At 42.4% G+C, this 12,031-nt stretch overlaps 1 protein-coding gene across 9 annotated transcripts in view; it reads left to right on the top strand.

Annotated features, from left to right (window-relative positions):
- Gng12 (G protein subunit gamma 12) overlaps positions 1–12,031 on the top strand; it is a 130,449-nt gene that overhangs the window by 19,312 nt on the left and 99,106 nt on the right. For 8 of the 9 annotated variants that reach the window (XM_021165252.3, XM_021165253.3, XM_021165256.3 and 5 more), the window contains exon 2: positions 5,664–5,721. The exons of the other annotated variant lie outside the window; for it this stretch is intronic. The gene's annotated coding sequence lies outside the window, so the exon portion shown is untranslated. The remainder of the gene's footprint in view (positions 1–5,663; positions 5,722–12,031) is intronic. 9 annotated transcript variants of the gene reach the window in all.

Here is a 12,031-nt window from a genome sequence, read left to right as displayed (position 1 = left end):
TTGTCAAGCTGCTAATGTGTGCTCTCTCTAGTTTCCTTTTGGAGGCACTCAGAGCTATGAGTTTTCCTCTTAGAAATGCTTTCATTGCGTCCCATAAGTTTGGGTATGTTGTGGCTTCATTTTCATTGAACTCTAAAAAGTCCTTAATTTCTTAATTTATTCCTTCCTTGACCAAGGTATCATTGAGAAGAGTGTTGTTCAGTTTCCACGTGAAGGTTGGCTTTCTATTATTTATTTTGTTATGGAAGATCAGCCTTAGTCCATGGTGATCTGATAGGATGCATGGGACAATTTCAATATTTTTGTATCTGTTGAGGCCTGTTTTGTGACCAATTATGTGGTCAATTTTGGAGAAGGTACCATGAGGTGCTGAGAAGAAGGTATATCCTTTTGTTTTAGGATAGAATGTTCTGTAGATATCTGCAAGATCCATTTGATTCATAATTTGTCTTAGTTTCTCTGTGTCCCTGTTTAGTTTCTGTTTCCATGATCTGTCCATTGGTGAAAGTGGTGTGTTGAAGTCTCCCACTATTATTGTATGAGGTGCAATGTGTGCTTTGAGATTTACCAAAGTTTCTTTAATGAATGTGGCTGCCTTTGTATTTGGAGCATAGATATTCAGGATTGATAGTTCCTCTTGGAGGATTTTACCTTTGATGAGTATGAAGTGTCCCTCCCTGTCTTTTTTAATGACTTTGGGTTGGAAGTCAATCTTATCAGATATTAGAATGGCTACTCCAGCTTGTTTCTTCATGCCATTTGCTTGGAAAATTGTTTTCCAGCCTTTCATTCTGAGGTAGTGTCTATCCTTTTCTCTGAGATGAGTTTCCTGTAAGCAGCAAAATGTTGGGTCTTGTTTGTGTAGCCAGTTTGTTAGTCTATGTCTTTTTATCGGGGAGTTGAGTCCATTGATATTAAGAGATATTAAGGAAAAGTAATTGTTGTTTCCTGTTATTTTTGTTGTTAAAGTTGGCATTTTGTTCTTGTGGCTGTCTTCTTTTAGGTTTGTTGAGGGATTACCTTCTTGTTGTTTCTAGGGCGTGGTTCCTGTCCTTGTATTGGTTTTTTTCTGTTATTATCCTTTGAAGGGCTGGATTCGTGGAGAGATAATGTGTGAATTTGGTTTTGTCGTGGAATACTTTGGTTTCTCCATCTATGTTAATTGAGAGTTTGGCTGGGTATAGTAGCCTGGGCTGGAGTTTGTGTTCTTTTAGTGTCTGTATAACATCCGTCCAGGATCTTCTGGCTTTCATAGTCTCTGGTGAAAAATCTGGTGTAATTCTGATAGGCTTGCCTTTATATGTTACTTGGCCTTTTTCTCTTACAGCTTTTAGTATTCTGTCTTTATTTAGAGCATTTGTTGTTCTGATTATTATGTGTCGGGAGGTATTTCTTTTCTGGTCCAGTCTATTTGGAGTTCTGTAGGCTTCTTGTATGTTCATGGGCATCTCTTTCTTTAGATTTGGGAAGTTTTCTTCTATAATTTTGTTGAAGATGTTTGCTGGTCCTTTGAGTTGAAAATCTTCATTCTCATCCACTCCTATTATCCGTAGTTTTGGTCTTCTCATTGTGTCCTGTATTTCTTGGATGTTTTGAGTTAGGATCTTTTTGCATTTTACATTTTCCTTGATTGTTGTGCCGATGTTCTCTATGGAATCTTCTGCACCTGAGATTCTCTCTTCCATCTCTTGTATTCTGTTGCTGATGCTCGTATCTATGGTTCCAGATTTCTTTCCTAGGGTTTCTATCTCCAGTGTTGCCTCATTTTGGGTTTTCTTTATTGTGTCTACTTCCCTTTTTAGGTCTAGTACAGTTTTGTTCATTTCCATCATCTGTTTGGATGTGTTTTCCTGTTTTTCTGTAAGGACTTCTACCTGTTTGATTATGTTATCCTGTTTTTCTTTAAGGATTTGTAACTCTTTAGCAGTGTTCTCCTGCAATTCTTTAAGGGATTTTTGTGCTTCCTCTTTAGTGTCTTCTGGCTGTTTAGCAGTGTTCTCCTGTATTTCTTTAAGTGTGTTATTAAAGTCCTTCTGGAAGTCCTCTACCATCATCAGGAGATATGCTTTTAGATCCGTGTCTAGCTTTTCCGGTGTGTTGGGGTGCCCTGGACTGGGCGAAGTGTGGGTGCTGGGTTCTGATGATGGTGAGTGGTCTTGGTTTCTGTTAGTAAGATTATTACGTTTACCTTTAGCCATCTGGTAATCTCTGGGGTTAGTTGTTATCGTTGTCACTGTTTAAAGATTGGAGCAGAAGCTGTGTTCCACTCACCAGCAGTCTCAAAATCCTGCGGCGGAGGTAGCTGACGGTACCCAGGTGCTGGTCCAGCCGGAAGAGGCCTGTGGTCCTACTCATGCCGGTTTTCTGCTTCCCTAACTAATGCAGTCTCTGGTCCCGCGTGCAATTGGATTGGAGCAGAAGCTGTGTTCCACTCACCAGAAGTCTTAAGATCTTGTGGTGGGTGTTGTGGGTAGCTGGCGAGTGTCAGCCGACCCTGCGCCCCAGCTGCCCCGGTGCTTTTCTGACCGGAAGAGGCTTGTGGCCCTATGTAGGCCGGATTTCTCTCTCCCCAACCAGAGCAGTCTCAGGTCCCGCGTGATTGGACTGGAGCAGAAGCTGTGTTCCACTCACCAGCAGTCCCAAAATCCTGCGGCGGGGGTCGTGGGTAGCTGGCGGGTGTCAGCCGACCCTGCGCTCTAGCTACCCTGTGCTGATCCGGCCGGATGAGGCCTGTGGCCCTACTCAGGCCGGTTTCTGCTTCCCTAACTAATGCAGTCTCAGGTCCCGCGCGCAATTGGATTGGAGCAGAAGCTGTGTTCCACTCTCCAGAAGTCTTAAGATCCTGTGGCGGGTGTTGTGGGTAGCTGGCGAGTGTCAGCCGACCCTGCGCCCCAGCTGCCCCGGTGCTTTTCTGACCGGAAGAGGCTTGTGGCCCTATGTAGGCCGGATTTCTCTCTCCCAACCAGAGCAGTCTCAGGTCCCACGTGATTGGACTGGAGCAGAAGCTGTGTTCCACTCACCAGCAGTCCCAAAATCCTGCGGCAGGGGTCGTGGGTAGCTGGCGGGTGTCAGGCAACCCTGCGCTCCAGCTACCCCGGTGCTGATCCGTTGCCTTGAATTTCTAATCCATATGTGTTTCTTTCTCTCTCTCTCTCTCTCTCTCTCTCTCTCTCTCTCTCTCTCTCTCTCTCACTCTCTCTGGAGAGCAAGAATGTTCCCAAAAAACCTGAAAGTAGGCATCCCTTGAGAAATTTATGCTCACAAACCTGTTAACTATTAAAAATGAAATCTAAAGGATACAACTTAGTCTTGAAATGTTTATGGCATTTGATTAAGAGAAACTGTGTTGTTTATTGTATTTGCCCTCCCAATCTCCCTCTCTTCCTTGTTTTAATTCCTTTGTTTGTCTGTCTATTTTTGTTTGGGGGTTGTTTTGTTTTTGTTGTTTTGTTTTGTTTTTGGCAACTCTGCCTCTGTAGCTCAGGCTGATCTGGAACTGACTTTGTAGTCCAGGCTGTTATTAAGCTATTGATTTTCTTGCCTTGGCCTTTCCAATCCAAGAACTCCAAGAATAAGCTCCTATACCCATCCATGCACCTACACTTGATCAGGTATTGAAACCTTCTAAAGAAAGTGTAATTAATTTTACAAGGAGAAAACTACAGCTATGAGAGGCACACTGGCTTGTCCAAGGATGCACATGTGGACAGCAGACTAGCTCAGGCTTTTTGTGTTGGTATTTTATTGTTGTTAATGATTATCAGTTATTTTTCTTTCTTTGTACCTTTGAAAGACTCTGTCTTTTATTGGTCACAAGATTGTTCTCTGAAGTATATAAAACACAAAAAGTATTTCCAGCTTTCTAAAGCTTGAGGCTCAGCAGAGTCAGCATCCTCAGTATAAAGTCTGAGGAAGAGATGGCAGGTTGAGCATCCGAAGAGCCTACCATCGTAACAACTTCATGGAGTGGAGTTGCCAGGGCCCATTCAGTCTCTGTTCCCTGTAAGGTATCATTGCTAAGAATCCACTTGTAGTTGAAGTTTCTTTGGTGGATAATGTTTTTAATTGACTGTTACATTGAAGTCAAAGGCTTATTCTATCTTGTTTTTTGTTTGTTTGGGTTTTTTTGTTGTTAATTTATCAAAAACCACTGCCAAGGGGGTTTAAGAGTAAATGTTGGGAAAGAATTAAGAGTTTGGTGTTCTCCAGAACTTAAAAGAAAAGATTAAAAAATGGCAGTATGGAAGGGTATTGGGACAAGCCTGGAAGCTGTTTGCTACGCAGGCACAATCCTTTTTCTCTCTTTGGTTGTATGTCACCGAAATGTTTTGTAATGATTTTTAAAATATCTATTGTCAGTATTGAAAAGGGGTTTTGCATGTTGGCAATGCAGAAGCCCGATAGGTTATAAATCTCAGCCCTGCCACCTTCAATTTGTGTGACCTTGAAGAAGTTACTTAAGCTTTCCATGTCTAGGTGTCCTTTATGGCAAAATAGAAATGACGTCCTGTGAGGTGTGAATTAATTATCAATGTGTTTATGACTGTATTTGACACTTCCTATTGCCATTTTAATTAACTGAAGCTTAATTAATGTAATTGCTGGAGCCAGGAGAGACAGTGGGGGGAACGGAGGATGCTAAAATTGCCGCAGTCCAGCCTTCTGTGAATTCTCCCAGGATAAATAATTCCCTTTGGTGCAGTGATTTGAGGTTTTTGTTTTCATTGGCATGGAACATTGCTTTTGAATTTCCCCAGTAGAGTATAGTGAGATCACCAAACCACTTTAACCCATGCTGGCTTAGAACTCACTGTGTTGGCCAGGCTAACCTCAAAATCATGGTAGTCTTCCTGCTTCGACTTCCCAAGTCCTGCTATTAGAGGCGTAAGCCACTATTTACCTCTTAAAACACACTCTGTCTTATTTACTGTTCTATTGCTGTGAGGAGACATCATGACCAAGGTAACTTACAGAAGAAAGTACTTAGTTGGGAGCTTTCTACATTTTAGAGGGTTGATCCATGATCATCAGGGTGGGAAGGAGACAGCATGTTGCAGGAGCAGTAGCCAAGGGTTTTGCATCCTGATCCACAGACAGCAGGCAGAGGGGGGCAGGCAACTTTAGCCTCCTCCATCCTCCTTCCCCTCCATTATCTCTCCTGGCTCCTGAAATTACATGGCTTTTGTAATCGTAATGACCTGTCTATGCCTTGGTTTCCTCATTTATTAGCTGAAGTTAACACCTGAGGTGTGGGATTTGTAAGCCTCAAAGGCCACTCTCGACAATACTTCTCTAACAAAGACTGTGTCTCCTAATCCGACCCAAACAGTTCCATTACTTGGGGACCAAGCATTCAAACATAAGAGCCTGTGGGGGCCATTCTCAGTCAAACCACCATACTCTCGCATTCATCTTCCAAGAGGTGGGAAATTTGCATGAGATGTTTTCCATGGGTGGAGATAAAGGCTGGAAGCAAAGCTGTCAGAGCTCTACGCTAGAAAGAAATAATGCAATGTCTGTTGAAAAGGGCCTTCAATGTTTAGGCATTAATTCATACTTATATCTCATAACCATGCCATTTCTATTCTGTAGCAGAAAGAAACAAGACTCATTATGGAAAAACAAGAATTTCATTCCTAAATTGCAAACTTTTCCTTCTGTAGGTTCATATGGGAAGGACTTAGGGGTGAGCATCTTCTCAGTTTCCAGCTGGCTTTTCTGGTGAGTAAAGTCTTTTTATGACCGTTTCATATGTTAACTTGGATATACTTAAAGCATGCTATTGAACTTGGACTTAGTGACTGATCCTGCAGGAAGGACTAAGTATCCAACGATGTTCTTCTCTTGGTCTGATTTGATAAGGGGTCAACATGGGCAGGATAGGTAGATTGAATAGTCTCCCATTTCTGAGCAGAATTCTAGGATGTTACTGCAGAAAGACATTTTTATGAGGAAGAGTGAAGGGAGGCTCAGTTTTGCCCACATTCATAGGCCTGCTTGGAAGCAGCTCCAGGACTCCCAGTCCAGCGGGAGAAGCCAGCAACTACAGCCTTGTCTCACACAGTGCAGGCTGCGGCATCGTAGGGCACCCTGCAACCCTGAACTGTCTGCTCTGCCTCGTGTGGGAGCCACCCATCATACATGGCTCTTGAGTGTTACTAAGATGTTGACTGTGTTGCTTTCTCTTGCTCAATTGAGAATTTAAATGTATATAATTATGTCCATTTTGGGCGTCCTCATTGTGGCCCAGTGGGAGGCTGAACCTTCTCCCCTTTCAAAGGGTATCTCTTGCCCAGTGAGGGTATCTCTGGGGCCCTCTCGTTGGATGCTTTTTGATTAGACCTGCTTTCTACTTATAATGACATGTCTGTGCCTCTGTGTCCTCATCTCCCATCTGACGTTAACACCTGTCTGTCCCTCCCAGATGTGTTGGAAGAAGCTTGCGCTTTTAAAGTCATGGGAGGAGCTTTCTTCACAAGCTTTTTTATTTTCTTTTCAAGAATACGCTGTTGTGTCTGGAAGCATTTTGGTTTGCATACTCGTTATGGATAGGTTCTCTGTTCTCTAAGACATGTAGTTGGGTGAACTCGGTGTTTCCAGGTGATTGTCACTGTGAGACCAGAGACTCAAAGCTCTCCACTCCTGTGAGGCATGGGCTGGGAAGGCAGTGAGGTCAGGCTAACACGGCTGAGGTAGGCCTTCTCTAACCTGGCTGTCACCCCAGTAAGGTGCTTCATCTCAGAAACCAAAGCAGATACCCTTCCCTTGGACTTTGATAGGGCTTCTAGTGCTGTGATCAAACACCATGAGCAAAAGCAGGTTAAGGAAGAAAGGGTTTATTTCAGATTATAGCTTTTATAGCCCATCATCCAGGGAAGTCAGGGCAGGAACTCAAAGCAGGACCCTGGAGACAGGAACAGATGCAGAGGCCATGAGGAGTGCTACTTACTGGTGTGTTCCTCATATGGCTCGTTCAACCTGCTTTCTTACACCATCCCAAACCACAGTGAGCCATTCTGGTAGGGGCATTTTCTCAATTAAGGTTCTCTCTTCCCTTTTTCACTCTTTGGCTTTCTGATCTTTAGCAGTGCTAAGTCTCAATTTCAATCTTTGGTGCCTTGTTTTCTTCAACAAGTAAAACTCTCTCAGGTGTCAATGTCGATATGGCCGGAGGAGCTCTCAGACTTATATTCTAAGACAGGAATTTTAGCTGGTAGGGCAGAGCATCAGTCGGTAGATTCCATTTGCTTCAGGAATGTACCATTCCGTTTTGACAAGACAGCTTCCTCTGCTGCAGCAGCAAGCTGGGTCCAGGGAAGTAACTACACTAGTACTTTTTGAAAGGTTTGCTCTAAGCAGAAGGTAACATCACTGAAACAGCCTCTGTGGGAACCCGAGACATTGGTCAGTGTGAAGGGGTATAGCTATTGATGCTCCTGGATACCCCAGGAATATTACTTTATTATACCAGACTCTGCTTTATATTACAGTTTATGGGTATGGTGAGCTTTTTAATTTTTTTCAGCGGCACCACCAAAAGTGTAGTGTGTGTCTCAGTGACAGAGATGTTAGGGTTCAGTCTTTGGGTCCCATTTACTATAGGTTTTGAAAACTTTGTAACCTATATTCACTACTGTAGTGTTCTACACAACAGTTGTGTAGCCCTGGAAGCATTCTGTTCTCTGTGTCCATCCATCCTCCCTCAGCACCGACCCCAGCAACAACTAATGTTTCTACTGTCTCAGTAGTTTACCTTTTCCAGAGTGTCCACCAGTTGAGATTGCCATAATGTATAACCTTTCAAAGTGGTTTATTCTGTTAAGTAATATGCACTGAATATTTATCACCTGCTAAAGGTTTGGCAATTGTGGACAAACTACACAGACATTCATATGCACATTTTTGTCTGAACCGAAGTTCTCAGTTCATTTGAGTAAACGCCAGAGGACACACTTAACTGGACTGTGTGGTAGGGCTGCATTTACTTTGGTGAGAAGTTAGCAAAGTGTCTGGGCTTCTTTGCATGTCCGTTGTTAGCTTCTGTGGCCTTGTATCCTCATCAGCATTTGGTATTGGTGTTGTGGATTTGGGCTGTTCTAGAAGGTGTGCAGTATATCTGACTGGTTGTTTTCTTATTGTTGAAAGTATTTAAGTGCTTGAGGACCATGGCATTGGACCACCAGGTACGTGTTGTACTGCTTGCTGTGGATTTTGGGGGGATTTTTCCCCTCTTTTTGATAATAGGTCTTTATCAGAAGTTTCTTTTTCAAATATTTTCATTCTGCCTGTGATTTCTCTTTCCATTCTCATGAAATGGTCTTTAGCAGAGCAGAAGGGTTTTGTTTTCCTTTTCATTTTAATGAAGGGAAGCGCATTGGTGCTCTTTGACTGGATCACCTTTCAGTTATTTCTGAGAAGCCATGCTGCCCTGGCACACGCGCGCGCGCACACACACACACACACACACCCGTCATCATTTATTTTCCTGCTGCTGTGGTGGAGAGGTCTCGATGGCAGGAAATAGAAGCTGCTGATCACATCACTCCCAGAATTTGGAACCCAGAGCAATGAATGCATGTGGAGAGCATGAACTATCCAGTTCCCACCCCAGGAAATGGTGCCTTCTGCAGGGAGCAAGACTTCCCACTAAAATGAACTGAATCAGGACAGCCGAGATAATTCCCCACAGATATGCCCAGAGCTCCCTCTCCCAGGCGATCTCAGATTCTGTCAGGTTCTCAGGTGCTGTTAACCCTTAATACCCAAGCCTTCCCACATGCTCCTAGGGTAGTAGCTTCTGGTTTTTAGCTTTTACTTTTACCATTAGACCATCAGTCCTGAGTCCTGTGAAGGCTGTTAGGTGTCTCCTCTGGTTTGGTTTTTAATGCCTTTGATGAGAAGGTTCTTTATACCATTGCCCTTTTTACTTTCCTGTCAAAGCTTAGCAGACGGCATTTATGAGAGTCTGTTTCTGACCCTCTTTCCATTGTTCTAACTACACTTTTGTCAGGACCATGCTATCTGATTACTATAGCATTCTGAGTCTTGCAGTCAGACTCAGTCCTCCAAAGTGGTCCTTTAATATTGATTTTCCAGGTCTTTTGCTTCTCTGTGTATGCTTTAGAGTGAGTTTATTTATAAAGTAATTCTATAGATTTAGGGGATGGTAAAGATCAAGTTGAGAAGATTTGCAATCATAAGGTCACTGCAGTTTTCTCTCTATGAGCATGGACTGTTCATTTATTCAGTTCTTTGATTCATTTCATCAGAATTTTATAGTTTTTCTTACGTAGTGTTTATAGCTCAACATTTCATTTGGGGAGGTGCTAATATAATTTTAATTCGAAATTCAACATGATCATTGCGCATAGATAGATAGATAGATAGATAGATAGATAGATAGATAGATAGATAGAATAAAAGAAGTTGGCTTATATCCGGCAACTTTCCTTTGATCACTTACTTGACTGGAGACAAGTTTTGTTATTTTTTTCAGATTTATACATGATCATGTCACCTGTGAACAAAGTTTTTTTTTCATCATTTATGTATGTGTGTGTGTTTGTGTGTGTATATGTGTATGATATGAATGCATGTGCACATGGGTACACACACAGGTTTACACTTCAAGGTCAGAGGACAATTCTGGGGAGTCAGTTTGTTCTCTCTACCGTATTTGTTCTGGGGATCAAACTTAGCCTGCCAGCCTTGGTGGTAAGCATCTCTATATCTCATAGATTCCTGTTTATTTTTTATTTGTCTTTCTGGTTACATTAGCCCTTTGAATACAATGTTGAAAGTAGTGGCAGTTTGTCATCAGATGAATGGATTTAAAAAGTATTTTATATGTATGTATGTATGTATGTATGTATGTCTGGTAGAATTTGATCTTGCTCTAAAGAATTGAAAGAAGTGAGATTCAGAAAGACAGATTTTTGCATGTGTTCTCATATGTAGACTCTAGATTTAAGTTTATATATAAACATATATACTCATACCTATGTAGGATGTGGAAATAGAAAGGGGACTATGAGAAGAAAACAGTAGATGTAAATGAAAGAGAAGAGACAAGAAAAATAAAAAGAGAGGGGATGAGCTAGAGAGACAGCTCACGAGTTAAGAACTCTCTTAGAGAACCTGAGCTCCGTGCCCAGCACCAGCTTTCTGTGAGTCTAGCTCTGGGCAATCTGACATCCTCCTCTGCATCCATGGACCCTGCATACACACACACACACACACACACACACACACACACACACACAGACAGACAGACACAACTACAAATGAGATCTTTACGGAAGAAAGAGAAGAAAAGCCATGGGGAGAGGGCATAGTGACCTTTTCTCTTTTTTTTTAATTTTTAATATTTTTATTACATATTTTCCTCAATTACATTTCCAATGCTATCCCAAAAGCCCCCCACTTCCCTACCCACCCATTCCCATTCTTTTGGCCCTGGCATTCCCCTATATTGGGGCATATAAAGTTTGCAAGACCAATGGGCCTCTCTTTCCAGTGATGGCCGACTAGGCCATCTTTCGATACATATGCAGCTAGAGACAAGAGCTCCGGGGTTCTGGTTAGTACATCATGTTGTTCCAACAATAGGGTTGCAGATCCCTTTAGCTCCTTGGGTACTTTCTCTAGCTTCTCCATTGGGAGCCCTGTGATACATCCAATAGCTGACTGTGAGCATCCACTCCTGTGTTTGCTAGGCCCCGGCATCATCTCACAAGAGACAGCTATATTTGGGTCCTTTCAGCAAAATCTTGCTAGTGTATGCAATGGTGTCAGCGTTTAGAAGCTGATTATGGGATGGATCCCTGGATACGGCAGTCTCTAAATGGTCCATCCTTTCATCACAGCTATGAACTTTGTCTCTGTAACTCTTTCCCTGGGTGTTTTGTTCCCAATTCTAAGAAGGGGCACAGTGTCCACACTTTGGTCTTCATTCTTCTTGAGTTTCATGCGTTTAGCAAATTGTATCTTATATCTTGGGTATCCTAAGTTTTGGGCTAATATCCACTTATCAGTGAATACATATTGTGTGAGTTCTTTTGTGATTGTGTTACCTCACTCAAGATGATGCCCTCCAGGTCCATCCATTTGGCTAGGAATTTCATAAATTCATTCTTTTTAATAGCTGAGTAGTACTCCATTGTGTAAATGTACCATAATTTCTGTATCCATTCCTCTGTTGAGGGACATCTGGGTTCTTTCCAGCTTCTGGCTATTATAAATAGGGCTGCTATGAACATAGTGGAGCATGTGTCCTTTTTACCGGTTGGGACATCTTCTGGATATATGCCCAGGAGAGGTATTGCTGGATCCTCCGGTAGTACTATGTCCAATTTTCTGAGGAACCGCCAGACTGATTTCCAGAGTGGTTGTACAAGCTTGCAATCCCACCAACAATGGAGGAGTGTTCCTCTTTCTCCACATCCTCGCCAGCATCTGCTGTCACCTGAATTTTTGATCTTAGCCATTCTGACTGGTGTGAGGTGGAATCTCAGGGTTATTTTGATTTGCATTTCCCTGATGATTAAGGATGTTGAACATTTTTTCAGGTGCTTCTCTGCCATTAGATATTCCTCAGGTGAGAATTCTTTGTTCAGTTCTGAGCCCCATTTTTTAATGGGGTTATTTGACTTTCTGGAGTCCACCTTCTTGAGTTCTTTATATATATATTGGATATTAGTCCCTTATCTGATTTAGGATAGGTGAAGATCCTTTCCCAATCTGTTGGTGGTATTTTTGTCTTATTGATGGTGTCTTTAGCCTTGCAGAAGCTTTGCAGTTTCATGAGGTCCCACTTGTCAATTCTCGATCTTACAGCACAAGCCATTGCTGTTCTATTCAAGAATTTTTCCCCTGTGCCCATATCTTCAAGGCTTTTCCCCACTTTCTCCTCTATAAGTTTCAGTGTCTCTGGTTTTATGTGAAGTTCCTTGATCCACTTAGACTTGACCTTAGTACAAGGAGATAGGAATGGATCGATTCGCATTCTTCTACATGTTAACAAACAGTTGTG

Source organism: Mus caroli, unplaced genomic scaffold (genome assembly GCF_978045245.1).
Source record: "Mus caroli unplaced genomic scaffold, Mus_caroli_1 scaffold_7, whole genome shotgun sequence".
Lineage (NCBI taxonomy): Eukaryota > Metazoa > Chordata > Mammalia > Rodentia > Muridae > Mus > Mus caroli.
This window is presented reverse-complemented; position numbering and strand designations above follow the sequence as displayed.